This window comes from Pleurodeles waltl, chromosome 4_1 (genome assembly GCF_031143425.1).
Source record: "Pleurodeles waltl isolate 20211129_DDA chromosome 4_1, aPleWal1.hap1.20221129, whole genome shotgun sequence".
In the NCBI taxonomy this organism is placed as follows: domain Eukaryota; kingdom Metazoa; phylum Chordata; class Amphibia; order Caudata; family Salamandridae; genus Pleurodeles; species Pleurodeles waltl.
In genome coordinates, this window is record NC_090442.1 from 815,994,143 (window position 1) to 816,016,370 (window position 22,228).

A 22,228-nucleotide genomic window follows, 5' to 3' on the forward strand; every position below is an offset into this window, starting at 1 on the left:
CCATTTTCAAAATGAGACACCCTATTGGCCTCACATCTCATTCTGATTTGATTATAACTGCTGCTAAATCCAAACAAGCCTCTTGATCTTGGTTTATATAGTTAATTAACTTCTTCCTTCTCCAAATCCATAGCTGCCAATCTCTGCTCAAACTGCCGAATCACATTTTCTAGCCTACTTATTTCTTCATAGTACTTTTTCCTTCTATATGCAGCTGCACTTATCAACTTCCCCCTCAAAAAGGCTTTAAACGCATCCCATACTACCGCAAGCGAGCCTGACCCTTTATTAAGATAGAAAAATTCTTCAGTCCCTCTCCGTAGTTCTGCTACAACCTCATCTTCCAATAATAATGTTCTATCCAAAGTCCACCTTCTCTCTCTTTCATCCCCAAACCAATTGAGCTTCAGGGTCACTGCTGAATGATCCGAAAGATGAGCTCCAATATGTAAAACTTCTTCCACAGCCTCTTTTAAACTTTCATCTATTAGAAAATAATCAATCCTAGATTGATGTCTATATTTTTTGTTGTTATAAGTATTGCCTATTTCACACCCGTTCTTTTCTCTCCAAACATCATGTAAGCCAAATTGTGACATAATGAATTGAACCTCAGTATGCATTTTCTTGTTAATTCTCGACCTACTCCGTGAAGACATATCCAACTCATAATTCAATACTACATTGTAGTCCCCCACCCATATAGTAGGGTCCCAATATTGGAGCAAAAAAAGAGAAAGTTTTCTCAACGGAGCTATATCATCCTGATTAGGACCGTAGTATCCCACTAGAGTAAATGAAAAATCATACACCGTTACTCTCCCCACCACCCATCTCCCAAATTTATCCACCGGACCCTCTACAATAGATATATTAGCATGGTTTTTAATTATAATGACTACCTCCATATAACCCCCTGCATGATTAGAACTAGCTATCTGCTGCAGCCATCTACATGGTCGAAAAACTTCCACACACTCTTCCTTAGAAAGATGGGTTTCCTGCAAGATCAACACATCAAATGGAGCATCCTTCAAATATTGTACCATCCTCTTTTGTCTGCTCTTCACCCGGAGGCCATTAACGTTCCAAGACAGGAGCTTCAAATCAATTCTAGACATCCTGCCTCAAGGGACCCACCGCCCCTGTTAGACCTCGTATTTCCCCACCTTCCTCTCTATCCATCACAACACCCAGGACCTTTTATTCCTTTTTCCCTATACTACTCTCCACCCAGTGCTCCCTTTCACCCCCTCTTACCCCTGACCCACCCCCATCCTCCCAACCCCAGGAGAACCCTCCCGATCTTACCACCTATGAAGGGTCATCATGCAGTACTCAGAGCCTCATATCACCATAACCAGCTAACCGATGTTAGAGGAGAAGGCCTATACTGCACCAGAATCTTGCTCTAATTTCTTAATCAGGTCATCAGCATCATTACAATAATTGAAATTATACATCTTATTATTTGCCATTACTCTTGAGGATGCCGGGAACCTTAATTGGGCCGTTGCCCCTAGTCTTCTCAATATATCGATTATTTTCCCCAGCTCCCATTGCTTATTTAAAGTAACAGATGCAAGGTCCGACCTAACCTCTAATGGGGACCATTCACTGAGAGTGACTTCTTCTTCAATGCCATCTCCAAAATACGTTCCTTAAGCCCATATGTAAGAAAGTAAACCAAAAATCTTCTTGGCCTGTCCCTGTTGGGGGGCATTTTTGCGGGGACCCTATGTACCCTTTGAATATCTTTTGCAATATCGACTCCAGCATCCTCAAATTTTATTTCCTGGTTTATTAATTTTACCACAAATCCCTTCAGGTCATCTCCCTCAAATCCCTCGGGGACTCTGAGGAACCTCAAGTTATTTCTCCTTTGATTGATTTCCAAGAATTCCAGTTTAGCCAGCACCCCTGCTTCTCCTGATATCAAACCTCTTATCTGCTCTTTATTTTCCTCCACAATAGCCCTCAGATCGGCAAGCTCTTCCTCCAGGGCAGCTGACCGACCTGCCAAATCATCTATCTTTTTGCCAAGATCTTCACACAAATTCCTGATCTCCTCCTGATTAGATTTAGACGTTTTAAAATCGTCCATCAATTCTATGGCTAGGGCCTTCAACATATCTGTAACAGAGTCACTGGGTAGATTTACATCCGCACCCCCATTCAAGAGGTCAAGTTCCCCTCAAGCTTGTATGTCAGCTTGACTGACCCCCTGTCCTCCTCCAGTAAATCCGTCTTCCCCAAAACGGGTTCCAGGGATATCTTGTTGCGTCGAGTCCCCATTAACTGTTGAAATAGATATTTCCCCACTTCCCGGCAAGTGCAGTACTGCCTCTGCCCCTTGCACACTTGACATTTTCGGGTTTCCGGGTAACACCCTAAAATAAGTCCTTAATGAGGGGGTGACCTTTATTTTCCTATTTGTGGCAGAACCTAAGTTACTCAAAATACCTTTCCTCTTACCTAAATTATTAATTTGCTCTTCCTTACTCCTCCCTGTAGTCTGCTTCTGAGGATTCTCTTCGGTTTCTACTTCTATCCGCTTTTTCGCCACCTCCGCGCTCTGCAGGGAATAGGGTACCCCACCTCTGCCCCCCCTAACTCCTACCTTCCCTTCTCCTCTTCTGGCCCGCCTCAGAGCCACCCCCTCTGCTTTATCCACCATGGGACCTTGAGATGCCAGAGAAATAATGTTATTCCTTACTTGCAGTCTGATATTTATAAAACAAAAAGTACCTCCCACACTCCTTCGGCGATCTTGCTCACTTTTTGCAGCACCAAATGTGGAAAACGCCTTCTCACCTTCTCCTAAGCCTTTTCCTTTGCCTTTACAAATGCAGCCAGTGCTGACTCTGCCACACCTTCCCTGAAATGGAATGCTTGCTACTGCCTCCCTTCCTCTGAGCACCTCCGAGCCGGATCTCAGCAGGGGCACTGCCAGCTTCTGGTCGTAAATGTTCTGTGCCCCTGTCACCTTCAAAAGAAAGAAAAAAACATCCCTTTGCTGAAATTATGGTCGTGCCGCCTCCACCGACCCCCCGGGAAGCGGCTACTGTTCAAATCACATTCCGTGCGTTACTCGCTCTGAGCCCTCCATGCCAGGCCTCTCAGCCTGCCCCCATGGTCCGCTGACGCCATCACCCCATCCCTCACTTCTGCACCCTACCCTGCATGCCACACCACAAAACCCCATTGCCACCATCCCCATACAGTCACCTTCTAGAGCACGGATACCAAGCAAAATCCCAAGCACCACAACTCCTACAATGCAAGAATCCCTGCACATCAGAGGATCACAGTCCCACTTCATAGTAGTACACCTGCATGGAAAACCTTACCACATGCCACACCAACTGGCAGCCTCGACTGCATTCCAACACATGGAAATTACAGCAATGTTATCCACTATCCTCAACCCTCAATGGCACATGGAAACAATGGCACAATCTGCATTCCCCAACGATGTCTGCAGTACTGCAGCTGTCATTACCATCATATGGAAGCAAGTCAGGCTACACCATGCATCACAGAATGTGGCCAAAAAGTACATCTCCAAAAATGGAACTCAATCCCTTTCCATCCACAAGTCCTGCTGCCACTGCCAACTGCCAGTGAATGCCAGTGTTAGACAGCCCTCCCCAGTATTAAGGCCCAAGTGGATGTCTGGACAGGGACGACTTGCCTGGCCCATCAGGGACGACCGGTCAGTCCATACCCAGCAGCCCCACCCTGGACACACCGGACTCCCCCTCCTATGTGGCAACTACACCACAGCCAGCCTTTTGTCCCCAAACCAGTGCCCCAAGGACAGGTCAATCAGAAGTGTGCCCTACAGCACAGGGGCCAGAGTGAAGGTCACACACTCAAGACAATGAAGATCCTGGTGCTACTAGGAGTGGGCACACTCTGCCAAGAGCATGGGCACAGGGGGTCAGGGGTAGTGGGAGGGGACCTGTGTTCCAAGGCATGGGGCAACCACAACAATAGACTGCCCAGGCAGCCCTCTACCAAGTACTGGGTGCATACCACCAAACCAAGGACACGATGGACCACATCCTGACGACTGTGCAGGAGAACCAAAGGCTGCAGAGGGAACACCATCAGGAGGCCATGCAGCAGTGGCAGGCCCTCAATGCCACCATGGCCTCCATTCCAGGGGTGTTGAAGGAACTGACCAGCATCCTGTGTGAGTCCTCCACCCACCAGCAAACCCCTTCCACTAGCCATATACCAACAGAACCCTCCACTGCAGCGGCAGCTAGTGGAATAGAGGCCCTGCCTGAGGACCTGCAGACCACCAGCACCCCTCCCCCTGTAGCTGAAGGACCCCATGCAAGTGAGGACATCCAACTAGACATCCTGCAGGAATGAATGCCAAGACCAACACCACCACCAGGAAGTGACCCTCTCCTGAACATTCTCTCTTGTGTGCCACAGAGACACCCTGTTGACTCTCCACTGTAATCTCTCTCTTCTCCTATGGCCCCCTATACTGGACCCAGACTTCACCATCTGGGTTAACTACACTGATGAATTCACCTACCATGACCCCACTCATCACGTCAGTCACAAATAAACACTATTGAGCACAGCTACTGTGTGTATGCTTTATTGTAAGAAGTAGCATTTAATGTGGCATAACATGTTTAACTGTCAACCCATTGTCCTGCTAAAGTTTGTGAGAGTGACAGAAGGGAGAACCACATGCAGCATGGATGAAAGTGGAGCAGGCAGAGGATGGAGACTTGTGTCAAGGGAGGCAAACGTTTATGCAGGAACCAGAGTGCACCACACAAATGTACTGCAAGTAGAACAAGACAGGGACAACAATCACTATAGGAGTAAAAAATGCCCACACAACACACATGCACTACAATTACAAAGTCCAAAGGTTGATTTAGTAAGTGTCAGCTCTAACCATGTGCATGTCAGATCCACATTCCCAAGACAACCATCCCCAATGGTCCTTCCATAACAGCAGACAAAACTAAACTTAAGGCATGTTCCACAGTAACAAACAGTAATGTTGCACTGTTTCCCAATGTGGACTCTTAGGATAGGGTAGCAATACGGTTGACATCAAAATGCATAGCACACATATTGCAGTTGATATGGCAGTACAGGTAACAAAGGAATAGCACAAATATGTCACATGTGAAGCAACAGCAGGGTGATAATTGCACTGAAATGTGCACAGTAACAAATCCACTGATAGAGAAACCCACCCAGAGGCAGAGCTGTACTCAATCCCACCAGTGCTAACAGACACCAGGAGGATCTATGTCACAAGGCAGCCAGGAGTGCAGGTCACATAACATACATCTGACACATACCTGGCTCTCAGTGGAAGTGCTGTTGTATCACCTCTGCTCTGGAGTCAGCTGCATCCTCATCATCTTCCTCCTCATCACTCCTCCTGTCCCCTTCATCAGTCACTGGTCCAGCTGCCACCTCCTCTGCATCCAAAGTGGGATGTGATGTATCAGGGCCAGATTGTGTAGCATGCAGCAGAAAACAACGATCAGGCACACTTTCAGTGGTTTGTAGAGTAGGGCAGCTCCGGAGATGTGTAGACATTGAAATCTGGCCTTCAGTAGCCCAAAGGTTCTCTTGATCACACGCCTTGTCCTACCATGGGCCTCATTGAAACGGTTTTCAGCATCTGTAGTCGGATGTCTCACAGGTGTCAGTAGCCAGGGAAGGTTGGGATAGCCTGTGTCAAGGACCCATGTCAAGACCGGGAGAGAGATAGGGCAGGATGTGAAGAGATTTGAGTGTACAGGGGCACATAGACAATTGTATACATACCGATGAGCCAGGCCCTGTCCCTTTGTAGTGGTGCCATCATGTGTGAGATGTTGCTGTTCTGCAGAATGAAGGAGTCATGCACACAATCATGGAACTTGGCTGCCACTTGGGAGATACTTTGGTCAGCAAAATGCACCACTTTAACATTGATAGAATACAAAACATTTTGGTTCCTGAACACATTTCTCCTGGGTGTCACCAAGGAAATGTGTGCGCCATCTATTGCCCCTATCACATGAAGGACATGTGCCAAATCATAGACAGTGGCTAAATCAGCACGTTGGGGGAATCTGATGTAGCAGGGCAAATGTCTTAGCAGGGAACACAGTAAATCCCTCAAAACATTACTGAACATCGGCTGTAACATCCCTGCTGCCAAGCCCACTGTCATCTGGAATGACCCTGTAGCAAGAAAGTGAAGAACTGACAGCACCTGTGCTGTGGGAGGGAAGGCATTGGGGTGACGGATGGCAGGCAACAGATCAGGCATCAACTGGGTCATCAGCTCCATAATGGTTTGATGGTTCAGGCGATATGTCTGAATGATGTGTCGCTTTTCCAGGGTGGCAAGGTCGACTAGGGGCCGGTACACAGGAGCACGTCTTATCCTCAGCATTGCACCGTATCTGGGAATAGGAGAGGGAGAAGTCAGAATAAGCTTCATTGACTATGTGGACACAGTAAAGCTGTGCAATAGTCACAAAATGTCACCCATGATGCACCTAACATTAAGCCTCTATTCACTCTATACACTTAAAATGGCAGCTGCCTGTCCTGCATGCACAGAACAGATGGAAGTGACCTAATGCCTCCATCTTTATACTTCATGGCGGTAAGCGGTCACAACTGCCGTGCAAGTCCTCAATGGATAACAAAGTTGTCTATGGGAGACTGGAGCCAATGGTGATTGCTGCCGGGAGTGACGGTGATGTTTGTGGCGGACGTGACCACCATTTCATGTGGTAACGCTCACTTGACACCTGACACACCTGCACACAAGACCTCCACTGTGTATGCTGCTTTTTATGACTCTGGTAGCCAAGATGACACATTCTGCAGGTGATAGTGCTGCATCCTTCTCCCTGGAAGAACTTGAGAAGCTTATGGACGGGGTCCTACCCCTGTATGGACAGTTGTCTGGGGCACCGGATCAGCAGGTGAGTTTGATGTCACTGTCCTGTCTGATATTGATGTGTATTGGGATGAAGGACTTTGGGACGAGACAGATAGAGTGGATGCATGGAGATGGGTGAGGAGTTTGAGAGTTAGTGGCCTAAAGACATGTGACTGTGGTCATGAGATGTGTGCTGTCCACTGCTATCCCTGTGATGCCACTCTACATGACTTTGTACATCTGTCAGTTTCATGCATGCAGGTCAGTGCCCATCAGAGGAAGGATCCAGGAGTACAGGAATTGTTTTCCCTAAACAGCCATGTGGAGTTGTTAAGTACTGGGCAAGTGTGAATCACATCAAGTACATGGGTACAATTGTACCACCATTAGCAGTTCACATCAGCAAAGCTGTAGTTTTCCCCATGGTGTCCCACTGTTGTAGCATGTATAGGTGAGGGCATGGTGTGCCATGGCAGCAGATAATGATGTTGTCACTCTGTGTGACTGTTGTGCAGGCATTGACCCATTGCACCCTATCTCTCTCTCCCACACTCCCTCCCTCCCTATCCTTTGTTGTCTTTGTGTGCATCAGTATCATCCGGCGAAGGAGAAGTGGCACCGGCAAGTGGGGAAGCTGTAGCCCACAGGTCCCAGGAGGCTGATTCCAGTGGAGCGGAGGGGACCAGTGGGAAGGAGGCCAAGGGGAGTGCCACGGGGAGACAGGATCCATCACACCATCTTCAGATTCCTCCTCCAATGATGGCTCCCTGGTGGTGACTGACCTATCTGGGACCACTCCAGTAACGTCCTTGCCATCCCCCCTTTCTAGCACTGCCCTCCTTGTAGTTACAAACCCAGTTGCCTGTGCTTGCTTACCCATGAGGGTGGGCATCTCCTTCACCGCAGGCACCTCTGCCCCACCCGCTTCAGCCCTGCTGCTCCGAACGATGCAGCTTTTGACCTCCTGATGTCATGAATGCTGTCTAGGAACTGGCATCGCAGATGCAGCAGACCAATGTCTTCTTGGAAGGCATTCACGGTGCCCGGCTGGTCTGCAGAGATTGTTTCAGGCTCCTCATTGACAGCAGCCAGTGTCCCTTCTTCTTCCGTCCCCGGTCCAGCTACCTGCTCAAAATCCCACATCCCTTTCCCCTCACCCATCCAAGGCACATTTTCTGATCCACATGCATCCACATCAACAGACACGGTATACAAGGATAAACATAAGTACCACAAACGCCACCAGCACCATGCGCACACCCAACATTCAGATGCAGCCATTACAACACCCACTCCCTACACCAACTGCCCAACCACCCTCCTCATAGGCACTGCACCACTCACACTTGCAGTCATCACCTAATCAGTCCCAGATCCTGCCACAAGTGCACACACTTCCACCATCACCACAACATCAGACCCAGATACATGCACCCCATACACCACATGTGCAGTCAGCACAACTGTCACCAACCCCACATACAGCACACCCACCCTACCTGCAGACACCACCACAACATTCACTCACACATCCCCTTGCCATCTCCCTATATCTCCTCCCCGTTCCTCCCACTACATCTAAATGCCCAGAGTCACCCACCCAACAGTCACGCAGCACACACATGGCATTCAAGCACACACCTGCACCCAAATCAGCTCCACATACACACCTCTCAATCAGTCCCTCTCCCTCCACTCCATACCTTTCTGCCATGGCTGTTCCTGTGCCCCAAGAAATATTTACGTCCTGAATTTTCCCTGTTCCCTACCAGTGAACTAGTCCCTGGCCCCTCAAGCACCCTGATACCCTCCCCACACCCCTGCCTTTTCCCTCCCAGTCCTCCTCTGTTTGTCGCCATGCCCCTCCCCCACATAAGACCCAAGCCCACTCACTGAAATGTAAGTCAAAGCCCAAAACTCCCCCCATCCAAGCCTAAGGACCGGCCTCCAAACCCAAACCCCACCACTGCACCCCTGAGGTGCCTGCATGCCCCATTGATGCCCATACCTAGTGGAGGCCAGCAGTGTGCAGTTAGGAGTCAAGTTGGGGCCTTATTCTGTGTCCAGTGTGCTAGGGGCACTATGGACATTCTGCACTGGCACTTGAGCACCTTTGTACATAGTTATTCTTTGGAGTTGTTTAATATATCAGCACCACTGCACCATTGGTGTCAATGGTAACAACCTTGCCTTGGCTTTCCTTCCACATATATGTGTCGTAAATATGCGATTTGGTGTGTGTGAGTGTGTACATGTGTGTATGTTGGTACGGGTGTTTGTCTGCATGTGTGGGTGTGGCTTACCGTACCATGTGTGTGTACTAATGTCCTTCCCTCCAGTGTGTGCTAGGCGGGTGTACTTACGGTTGGTGTCTTCATGGCCACCGCTGGTCCTGGAGTTCAATGGTCAGCAGGAGCATTGGGAAGACTTACAATTCGTGTGCCATGGCCCCTGTGGATGTGCCTGCGTTCCTGAAGGTGATTGATCCCTTTTCAGTGATTCATTTGCACCAGGCTTTTTGTAGTGGTGCGACCGCCCCAGAAATCCTTGGGGTGTACAGCCTTGTGATAGGATCGTGGGAAACCGCCTCACTGCCAGCCTGGATATGCCTGCCGCCAGCCAGGGCAGTCTCTCCGAAGTGGCGGTTTGGGTGGCGAATTGGCTGTTTTCTGTTAGTTCTATCCCGTGCTCATACTATGGTGGTCCTCTTGCCGAGGCCGTCAGATTCACAATGACCACATCAGTCCGTACCAATGTTCATGCCAGTACAGGCAGTGTTAAATGTTAAACAGGATAGACTTTCAGTACTGTTTTTAACAGGTCAATGTGCTGGAATGAAAATACCCCAGAATCAGAAAAATTCCACTGGTTCTGATGCATTAACAGTGCCAGTGACTATAGGTCCAGTTGTTCGTGTGCCCGTTACAAATAATTCAGGAACAGATGCCCATTCAGTAAATGTCCAGATTGTCCCTGAAACACCAGTGACCTCTGCTGGCATTAATCACCAATTGGTATGCAGAGACCAGTACATTGAAACCATTTGAAAATGGAGAGAAAAAGCTTTGTCTGTTCCAATTTTGACCCTATGTGAATTGTAGAGTCTAACCAGATGTAAGATCTACTGGACCAGGCCTTGATGGAAGGTTTTCTCATGCTATGCCACCACATCCCATCCTAAGAGCAGATCAGATCTCAACTGTACATTGAAGTACCCCGTAAGCACATTTCTCAGAGAAATAATATTAGTTTATAAGGTTTCACAGCACAGCAACTTGACAGATTGGTTGAATAATTTCAATCTGTGAGGTGCAGCAGTTGTGACTAATGTCAATGCTAGAAAATAAGAAACACCAGTGAGAGACAGATCAGTGAATGTGCCCAGACTGAAGTTATAATTAAATGAAATGATTTTGGGAACATTAGACATGGCTCAATTGGAAACGTATACAGAAGATGAATTGTGATTTATGAGCAAGGATGGTACTCAATGAGCAGGACAGGCTTATCAAAGATTAGTTGAATTAGTCGAGATATAGATTTAGAAACAACAAAACCTTTTAAAAGAAATTATTAATTAGAGTTCAGTTTGAATGTTATAGTTAATATAAGATCACCTGGTGAATGCGCATTAAGGAATTGATTCCATACATCCAGACATGGGGAACATTAGATAAATGGGAAGGCAGATGGACAAAGAAAAAAGATCAGAAGAAAGCTAAGCTCTGGCAGGAGCAAATCAAGTCCAAGATAATGTGAAAATGATGCCTATGAGAGAGATACCAGGTGGAGGTTATGTGCATGTACTTTGGTGTAGGAATGACATATTGTCTTTCACAAATAATTACCCAAAGTTGAAAGAGAAGCCAGTGGAATGGTACAAGCAGAGAGAGAGGCTTATGAAACTTTAAAAAAATGCCTGTGGGAAAACTTGAATATTTTGTTTAATATTGTGTTTCCAGCCGACCTGTGAGCTGAGTGCAATTGGAGTGCTCATTGGACTGATCAAGAACCTCCGAGAGACCCAATTATGGGTGCGCCATTTGAAGAGGTGATGAAAAATTAGTTCAAAGTGATTTAATTTTTGAAGACTATAGGCCCATATTTATACTTTTTGACGCAAACCAGCGCTGGCGCTGGTTTGTGTCAAATATTTTACCGCCGGCTAACGCCCTTCCTACACACCATGCGGGTGCCATATTTAAGGATTGACGTTAGCCGGCTCTGTGGGCTGGTCAGAGTAAAAAAAAATGCCTCAAACCAGGCAGCGCCGGCGTAGGGGAAAATGGGGGTTGTGCGTCAAAAAATGGTGCAAGTCAGGTTGGAATCAAGAATCATGATTCAAACCGGACTTGCGTCATTTTTTGGCACGCAACCGCCATTGAAATTACTCCTGTCTTAGACTTCTGTCCCCTGGGCATGGCCATTGGGCACAGTGGCATGTAGGGGAGCCCAAATTAGGCCACCTACGCCACTTAAAAAAAAAAAAATACTTATCTGAACTTACCTCTACTTACCTGGGATGGGTCCCCCCATCCATGGGTGTCTTCCAGGGGTGGGCAAGGGTGGCAGGGGGTGTCCCTGGGGGCAGGGAAGGGCACCACTGGACTGCTACCATGGTGAGAGACCATGGAAGTGAGCCCACAGGCCCCTTAACGCCTGCCCTCACCCAAGTGTTAAAAAACGGCGCACATAAGGCTGGGCGGCATTTTTTAAGTCCCGCCTCCTCCTGTGCGTCAAAATGACACAGGAGTATAAATAAGGTGCACAGGCCTTAAAGTCATTTTTTGGGCGGGAACGGCTACCTTGCATGTCATTAACGCAAGGTGGTTTCCCGCATCCAAAAAATGACAAACATAGAGGAATTTTGACATCCGCTGGGTATGGCGTCAAAGTATAAATATGGGGCAAGGTTTTTCGCTGAATGTGCTTCAAAGTTTTTGATGCACATTCGGCGCAAACAGAGTATAAATATGCCCCATAGTGTCCCTAAAAAATATTGATTGACAAAAGATTGACAGGACATCACAGGAAACCAAAGAGTACATTCATGCTTATTACAAAAGATTGTTGCAAGCCTTCAAACAGCATAGTGGTACAGAAAAAATAGAGCCAAAGGATATGGGTAATTTTGTGTTTAGGTTTGTACAGGGTTTGAAACAAGACATTAGTGAGATGATTCCACAGCATTTAATATATTGGCAGAATAAACCCATTGACAAGTTCTTGTAGTATGCAAGATACTGCATCGATCAACTTGAATTGAAACAGAAAAAGTTGAAGGAAAGGTTGATGGGCATGCAACTGAATGCTGCACAGAAAGGAAATCAGAGCCCACAGATGTTGGTGAGTACAAGTGGAATGCAAGGTATGAAACTGCAGGTTAACAATGTGGGTTAACCAAGACGTAGAGGATGTGGTGATCAGGTAGATCAGAATGGAAATGTGGTTGACATTCAGTTATTCAAGAAAACAAATCTGTGTCATAGGCGTGAAGATTTTGGACATTGGAGCAGGGAATATCCCTCTAATCAGGTTTAAGTTCAGAAAATTCAAAGACCCCAAGTGCAAAGTGTGATTGCTTCCACAGGACCCCAGTTTCAGGTGCCTCAAGCCCTTATGTTACAACATCAACAGGCAATTGTTCCTCAGCAACAGCTGAATCAGGTCACAACACTAACATAAACATGAACCAAGTAGCATTGTAATTCCCCCTAATAGATTTGAGTGAAGACAAGTTATCAGAAGTCTTTTAAAAAGATAGTTCTGATCATGATGAGGGGTGCATGTTAGCTGCATCCTTGAAAGTAGATCAATGTGGTCCTTATGTATGCCAATGTTATGGGACAGGATGTGTCATTCTTGTTCCACACTGGAGCTGCCTGTTGCACTGTCAGAACCGCAGGAGTGCCAAACTTGCCTTTGTCAGGTGGTAGGAGAGCAATAAGCAATTTACAAAACCTGTTACAAAAATTCAGCACAGTGATCCTAGTGCAGCAGTAATCCATTGGCCGTCGGAACTGCAGTGGCTGAAACGGAACCTCCACTACAACACAACACCACATTGGCCAATTTGAATACCCAACACCTGAAACACATACCCACACCACAGCACCCCGCTATAAAACAGACACCCAACCTCTTGCTATGACAACGAACTGACATACATTGCACAACCACGCTGAAGATCGCACTGCACACAGACATCACAGACACCTGCATACCTCTCACGCATCACACATCACTTAAAATATTTTACAAGCACATCACACTCACCATGTCCTGACAAAAGCACCACCGTTTCACTGATGATGAATTAAGGACCATGGTGGACAAAATCATCAGGGTAGAGCCACAGCTGTTCGTGGCTCACGTCCAGCAAATGTCAATGGCAAAGAAGATGGAATTATGGCAGAGGATCATTGACAAGGTGAACTCAGTGGGAAGCCACAAACCCACAAAGGCCAACATATGGAAGAGGTGGAACGACCGGAGAGGGAAGGTCTGGCCCATGGCATTTGTTGGACTCTTTTTGCTTATGCAGGGTCATCCCCAATCTTTTTGCCTCCTGCCTCCTATTTTTTCTGACCTGTTGCTGTTGGCTTTTGAACTCTGAGCACTTTACCACTACTAACCAGTGCTAAAGTGCAAATGCTCTCTGTGTAAATTGTATTGTTGATTGGTTTATCCATTATAGGCATATTTGATTTACTATAAAAGTCCCTAGTAGCCCCAAGGGCAGGGTGCAGTGTATGGTTAAGGTAGGACATATAGGCCCTCATTACAACCCTGGCATTTGGCGGAGAAGTGGCGGTCTTACCGCCAACAGGCTGGCGGTAAAAAAAATTGAACTATGACCATGGGGGTTACCGCCATGGTCATCTGCCACTTCTCCGAACCGACTGCCAGGGCGGAGACTACAGCTGGGCTGGAGACTTGGGTCTCCAGCCCGGCGGCCCTCACAAGACTGAGGGCGGTATCATGACCCGGCTGACCGCCATGGATTTCATGGGGTTGGGCACCGCCATGAAATCCATGGCGGTAAGCCCTGTCAGTGCCAGGGAATCCTGTCCCTGGCGCTGATAGGGGTCTCCCCCACCCCTGAGTCCTTCCCCGACACCCCCTGCCACCCCCCAAAGGTGGCACGACCCCCCTCCCCACCCCTACCCCGACATCACTACACAGACACATGCAGACACCAACATACATACCCGCACACACACGAACAAACATGCCAACAGACACACACACAGTCATACACGCACACTCACATTCAGACATACATGCACACATCCATACATACATACATACAGACAGACATGCACACATTTCCAAACTCACTACACCCCCTGCATGCATACGCGCACTCACACACCCCCTCTTCATACTCACACGCACACCCCCATGCATGCACACAACACACAACACCCCCTCCACTAACGGACGATCAACTTACCTGGTCCGTTGATCCTCCAGCAGGGGACGGGATCCATGGGGGCTGCTCCGCCACCAGCATCCTGTCAACAGAACACGGCCACGCCGAATCATGTAACGTGATTTGGTGGGCGGTGTTCTGTTGACGGGCGGTGGAGGTGGAGCAACCTCCACTTCCCCGCCGACCGCCAGTATGGCTGCTAGCGGCTCTCCGTCCAGAAAAGGACAGAGGGCTGCCAGCAGTCATAATTCGCAGAGCGGAAAACCGCCAGCACTGGCGGTCTTCAGCACGGTGGTCCCTCGGCGGTCTTGTGAAAAGACCGCCGAGGTTGAAATTACCCCCATAGTAATGTGTTTTATATGTCCTGACAGTGAATTATTGCTAAATTCGTTTTTCACTGTTGCAAGGCCTGTCCCACTCATAGGTTAACATGGGGGATTCCCTTTGGGAGCGGATGGACATGAGGAGTTTGGGGTCTCTGAGCTCAGAATTTCAAAATACATCTTTTAGGAAAGTTGATTTTAAGATTGTGGCCCTCATTATCTGACCGCCGGGCGGCCGCCAATGCAACCACACTCCCGCTGCGGTCATTTTGAGATCCCCGCTGGGCCGCAACACAGGAGCCGGCTTCAAATGGAGCCGGCGGTGTTGCGGCCTTGCGATGGGTGCAGTTGCACCCGTCGTGCTTTTCACTTTCTGCATAGCAGACAGTCAAAAGCTGCATGGGGCCCTGTCAGGGGGCCCATGCAGTTCAAACCACCAGGAAAAGGCTGGCGGTCGGGGACTTGTAATCCCCTGGGCAGCGCTGTTGAGGATTATCACCGCCGGGGCAACTGTGGCGGGAAACCGCCGGCCCCGGCGGTGCGACCGCGGCACAACCGCCGCGGTCGTAATGACCTTGGAAGCACCGCCAGCCTTATACAGCTGGATACATCTAGTACTAAGTTACTTGATATGTTACTCGCCTCCTGGTGTTGAAAGATTTTTCTCTTTAAATAGTCTGTAAGCAGGCATTTTATACTCAAGGCAATCAAACAAATCTGGTGAAATAAACAATTGACAAGCTCACTACCCATTTGAGTGTACAACAGTAAGCATTCCCTTAGATAAGCAGAAATGTATTAAACAGACCTACAGGCGTCCCAACCAGATGGCTAGGCAACATCAGTGCTTAATTTGAACTGGTGGTTGGTGGCAGGGGCCACTGACAATCTGCATGGGATTTTTCCCCAAGTACAAGAGAGGGCAAACACATACATCAGAAAGATGTAGGAAGAGAAAAATGAAAAAAACATCACCAAGAGAGAAATCAGCAACCTGCAAGAGTAAGATAAAGTGTCACGGAGTGTGTGGAAGTGGACTACAAAGACATAAATATAAGAGGTGGATTTAGGGCAACCAGTCTGGGTATTTGGCACACCAGCATTTAACAGCACTGGCTCTTGGCTTCTGAGCATAGTCCAGGCTTTGGCACTCTTTTACCAACAAATTAAGCACTGGGTGACACATAAAATGTACAACACCATTGCACCGCCATTGTATAATTCCTAGCCTTTGACCGGAATCAACTATGACTGTGGAGCCATAATACACAAAAAATATGATGGGAGAAATGCTTGCAAAAATCAAACCACTTGCAGTCACTTGGGGTTGCTTTCCTACCTATTGTTTTGCCCACTATGCCACTATAGGCAATGGTTCTCCTTATCCAAATCAGTACTTCCCTTGCTCCTTATGGGAACAGTCCATCCTGAACTCCCTCCAGAAGAGACCACACAAAAACTCAACTATTTTCAACCCACTTAGGTCAGTGAGATACAGCTTGGATCCTGCAGCACAGTGATCAAGGGACCCACGTCTGGCCAGGACCTTCCTTAGGAGTTCAAGCTGGACTGTTCTCATTAGAGCAAGACCAAGGCGGATTATCACATGGCTGTGTTTAATCTGAAGTGGCATAGTGGGCAAAAAATAATTTTGGATTGGAATGCCACCCAGAACTATTGCCAATGATTAAACTATTTGTAAGCGTTTCTTCCATTTATGTTTGGGTGTTTGATTTTGTGGGCAACCAATGGCCTGAAATTAGACATTAATCATCTTGCTCTCTTCCTGAAAGGAATCAAATAATGTGGGCAGACTTGAAAGCCTCCACAGAAACATAAAGGGTAGAAACAGATGACAAAATAAGCCAGCAAAGCCTCTCGGATAATGGACAATTGAAATGCAAACACAGGGAAATATATTTTTGTGAAAACTGAATGATTTGTTGCAAACCTGGTAATGCCTTTCCAGTGGCCCAGTGGAAGATTTGTCAGATATTGTGGCCTATCCCTTACCATTGGTTAGGCAACACCCACATCTGTAATTTGAGAAGCACACCAGTAGGTAAACCAAAGATGACAGCATACCCAAAACCTCAAAAAGTACTCAGGTTCAAGCATTGAGTAACAGACCTGCAGTGTGTGTTGCTAAATTCTTAATTTACATATTTTATATTTCTCTACATCAGAGACATCATAGTCCCACAGCTTTAACGATAAAAAATATCTATAGTCAGTCTGGAATAACACCTGGTAATTGGGAAACTTCAGAGTATACAAAAACTGTTCAGCTCCATGGCATGGCTTGCCAGAGAAAAGGGGGAAAGGCAATCATGCAAGAAATGACCTGCATTTATCAAGAATTAACCCTTTTATGACTAGGTCAGCATTGTACTACTAGTGGATGTTTTATGCCAAGAATGCTAACATTACTCTATGGTCCATATTATGTGGGATTTGAAACTGTTGTGGTGAACTTTGAAGATGTAAACCACTGTGGCACACTACATAGGACGGCCTTCCAATGGGTAGGTGGGGAGTTAGTTTTTGTTGTTTATTAGTCAGAAGCTGTAGTGTACTACTGATATGATCGAATATGTTTTGCCCTCAGACTGTACTTGCTTGCTGGTCATTTTTAACCTTTTTATTATATGTGCTTGCTTGCTTGTCTTTGCACCCAGACTGTACTTGCTTGCTTGTCATTCGTAACTTATTTATTTTACGTACTTGATTTCTGGTCGTTTTTAACCTATTTTTTATGTATTTACTTGCTTGTTATTTTTCATGTATTTACTATGAACTATCGTAGTGCATTATTCAGTATTTGATGTATCCTGCCAGCTATTGCTTCATGTTTAAGTCATGAATGCCAAAAATATGCAGAAAGTATCAACTATTATGGTATGGCAGTATTATACCAAGGTTGGGTAATATCATGATGTGAATGCGCATGATATGTGGGGAATTACTACCATGAAGCCATTGTAAACGGTCCCAGGTTTGGCACATCACACCATGAATCTCTCTCTCTCTCTCTCTCTCTCTCTCTCCAGACACAAACTCATAAGCACACCATGCAAATCTTTTTTTTACTTGTTCTGCCACTTGCCTTTTTAGGGAATTGGAGGAATTTAGTAATTCCTGGAATGTGGAATTACTTATACATTTTCTTGCTCCGTTCTGCCAGTGGAATTAGTCAGCACTGGCACTATGAATGTAAAATATTATTAGTCACATAAGCAGGAAGCAAAACCTTTGCAGCATAAAACATCAAACAAGTTTGTATTCTCAGTTTAGTTATGACTTTGGACTAGATGCAGATTGCCGTTGACTTACTTGTTTGGATATAACTAGGGAGAGGACTTATGTGTCGATCTGGGATTGTAGCCAATGCTTATAATCACTAGTAAACACACAATACAAGCTCTCAAACCTTAGTTCCACAAAGCTATGTTCATACACTCTCAGCTTCAACACACAAGCATGAAAAACTTTGTGTGTTACAATCATAAACAAATGACTGACGTCAAATGCAAGAATAATGACCAACACTGCTAAGAAACTAACTCCATAACTTCCTGCCCGCCAAAACAAAATACTGTTGCACATCATGCATCAAATGTGCATGTGGTTGAGGGACAGCCTGGTGCCTCACAATTACAATGCAGTGGTCACGTGGCATTCATTAGCTTCATTAGCAATCAAATACATTCAGTGATTGTTAAACAAGCCAGATGTTAGGAGACAAGTAAGTGTCAACAGCAGGTGTTTACATGGTGGTACTGATTGTTAGAAAAATTAAATTATATAATTAAGCATTTGCAACATTCCATAAATGTGTGGTGCAGTATAAGTCAGAGTTAGCTAATTTAAAGCTGATCTAGCAGCCAGGGCCAGTGGGAGCTCCTTTTCGAGTTGTGCCGGAACGTCTCTGTAATCCAAGGGCTCTTCTTACTGGGAGACCCCAGAAGATCGACTGAGGCAGGATGAGACAATTTTGCAGGGTTGTGCTACACTTCTTCTCTTTGACCAGGGTGAATGAGGAAAACATGGATACCAAGCACATGGTGCCTTTATTTCCAAGTGCACCCTCAGCTACAGTTTTCATTTGTTTTGTGTTTCAAGGCTTGTGTGAATGTTTTGTAGAATACACACACTCTGGCACAGATAGGGTGAACCAGAGCGAAATAGGGACAGATTAACATTTTCTGCGACAATCCACTTTTGCCTGTTCAAGACCCCAAATTCTGGTGTTTCACACACCCAAACGATTGCCGTTCATATTTTGGTACTTCATTGCGAGGTTTGTTCATCCCTATACCTACTGCAACACAGCCTTCCCTGCCTCATACACGTTTTCCATAAACATCTTCAGGGTTTTTTGGGGGATACACTGCTAAATATATATAATTGCCCTGTGGCATTGTCCCAAAAGTCCCTTTTATTTTAACCAACAATTGGCAATCGGTTTACACAGTGCAGACCTGTATATCTAACCGGCTGGTTTATGAGGGGGTTGGGGAAATACATACTGTACATTTCTGATGGATACAACTACCTGTGGATTCCTCACTGAATTTTCCCCATGCGCCAGCATCCAATGGAAATTTTCTTCCTAGCTTCTGCACGTCGACGAGGACATCACAATTGCCCACGTGACACCGTCTGACGTCATACAGGCAATAAGAGGTCCTCGCCGGCGTGCTGACGTAAGTTCCCTTTTTTCCGTGCCTTCAAGCCACAGTTATTCTTCGAGGGAGCAACTGTTTCTGCTCTGCGTAGTTACAGTTACTCATTTTTTCGAGATGTCTCAGCGAAAGTCGGCCTTTAAGCCTTGTAGAGAGTGCGGAGGCAAGATGTCGGTGACAGACCCACATGTGGATTGCTTGTGGTGTCTGAGCTCCGACCATGACGTGGAGAAATGTGATTCCTGTCAACGCATGAATCCTAATGCGTTGAAGGAACGGGAGGCGAAGCTCTTTTTGGCAAAGTCCAAAAAGAAAGAAAAGCGGCATCGGCGCAGATCATCATCGCCTAAGTCTCATCGGCGTCACCGTGACTCCCGGAGCCGCCGTGAATCTCGGGGCCGGTCGAGTAGAGAGCGTTCACGCTCGAGGTCACCTTCGGTTCAGCGCCGAAAGACATGGGAGGTTAGTCCCACCATCACTCCTCAGCTGCAGTCGCCTCCTGCATCCCCGACTTCACCTACGACTCCACCATCTGTCTTCGAGGTCGTACCTCAGCAGGAGCAGGAGTTCTCACCTGCTTCAGAGATGCCTGGGCCGGCTCCGTTATCACCTCGAGCTCAGGCTCCGCAGTATCCGGCATTCCCGGCACCAGGTGGTGGTCTGGCTGGTCCTTCGGGGCCTTTGGCCTTTAATATTGATATGGGTGCTCCGGCTCCTTTATGTCTGGCACCTTTCATGCCCTTCCTTCCAATGGGAGGTGCTGGTTCGGTGCCGGTTTCTTTGGCGTCGCCTACACGACCTGCGACTCCGATGAGGACTACGGTTCCGGCGCCGGAGAGTTCTTCACCTTCACATCCTCTACCTCGGTCGGTGCCGAAGAAGCCCACGGCACCGATGGATCCGGCGTCGGATGGATCGGAGGATCGGCGTCAGGCAAGGTCATCGACGTCGGCGGACGCCTTGTTGACGCCAAGGATCGAGGCCAGGCTTCATTCAAGGAGGCTAGCTCTTCGCCTCCTTGAAGAACAGGAATATCGAAAGCAGGCCTTGGAGGAGGGTGAGATTGAAGACCCTCTGTAGATCTCCAGGGTTTGGACACGGCAAGTGGCTTAGACACTTCTCCAGAGTGGGACTTAACATCTCCTGGAGAATATACAGAGGAAGCTGCTTCTTTCCACTCTGTTTTAAGAAGGAAAGCAGCTGACTTTTTGGACCTTCTTCTTCCAGTGGCTGAGTCAAAACCCAACATATTAACGGAAGTGCTACATCCGGCTTCAGCAGTTGCAGAGCCACTTTTGCCATTTAATGAGGCTCTCCTGGATCCAATTCTAGATATTTGGAAAAAGCCAGTTTCATCTACGGCTGTTAATAGGACAGTGGCGCGCAGGTATCGTGTGGCTCCTGCAGATCTGAGCTTTTTGTCGAGGCACCCGACTCCAGAAAGCCTGGTTGTACAAGCTTTGTGTTCCTCTCGCACTGCTCCAGGTTCTTTTCCGGGTGTGCCTTCGGACAGTCACTCTAAAAAGATGGACCAGTCTTCGAAAAAGGCATTTTCATCTTGCAGTATGGCTCTCAAGTCCACCAATGCCACATGCATCTTGGCCAGATACATCTACGCCCTTATGGAGGAGATCAAGTCGTCTCATTCGGAATTGCCTCAGGAGGTGTTGAGCCTTGTTTCTGATGCTCAGGCTGCGGCGACCCAAGTAATCCAGTCAGGGCTGGACACAACTGATTCTGTGGCCAGAGCTATGGGCACCACTGTTGCTACAAGGAGACAGGCCTGGCTTTGTTCTTAAGGGTTTTTATCAGATGTTCAGTCAGCCCTGCTGGATCTTCCCTTTGATGGGGATAACATTTTTGGATCGAAGGCGGACTCTGCCCTTGAAAGATTTAAAGAGAGTAGAGCCACAGCAAAATCACTAGGCTTGCAAGCCTCCTCTTCTGTTTCTTCTAGATTGTTCAGAAGATTTAGGGGGTTTGGTCGTGGCTCCTCCTCCTCCTTTCGGTGCAGATCTCAGCAGCAGGCAGCCACTGCCCTCCTCTATAGATCATACAGGGGGAGGGGTAGGGTCCGAACCAGAGGAGCCACCCAGCAGCACTCTGCCTCTTCCTCTTCCTCTGGAGGGGTGCAGCATGGGACGCAGCCTTAGTCATCCACCAATTCCTTTGCATACCACTCCTGTAGGGGGGAGGTTAATGAACTTTCTCCACATGTGGGAGGCAATAACATCAGACTCCTGGGTCACCAGCATTGTGGGGAAAGGCTATGCCCTTCCCTTTCAGGAGTTTCCACCCCCCATCCCGCCTGGTCCATCCTTCTGTTCAGAATAACATCTCCTGTTATTAGAACAGGAGGTTCTAGTCCTCCTTTCAAAGGGTGCAGTAGAGTTGGTTCCGGAGCTGGAAAGGGGTCAGGGTTGCTATTCAAGATACTTCCAGATCCCCAAGAAGGATGGCTGATTGAGACCAATCCTGGACCTGAGGATTTTGAATTGGTTCCTCAAACAGGAAAAGTTCAAAATGCTGACCCTAGCACATGTACTTTTGGCGCTGAACGAAGGAGATTGGATGGTGTCTGTCGACTTGCAGGATGCTTACATTCATATCCCGATACTCAAGTCGCACAGGAAGTATCTCTGGTTTGTGGTGGGAACACAGCACTATCAGTTTGCGGTCCTTCCGTTTGGTCTTACTTCAGCACCTCGAATCTTCACGAAGGTGATGGCGGTGGTTGTGGCAGAGCTCAGAAGGAAGGGGATAGTGGTATTTCCTTACCTGGATGATTGGTTGATCAAATCCAAGTCTCCGGAGCTCGTGCTGCGTCACCTGCAGTCGACAACCCAGTTGT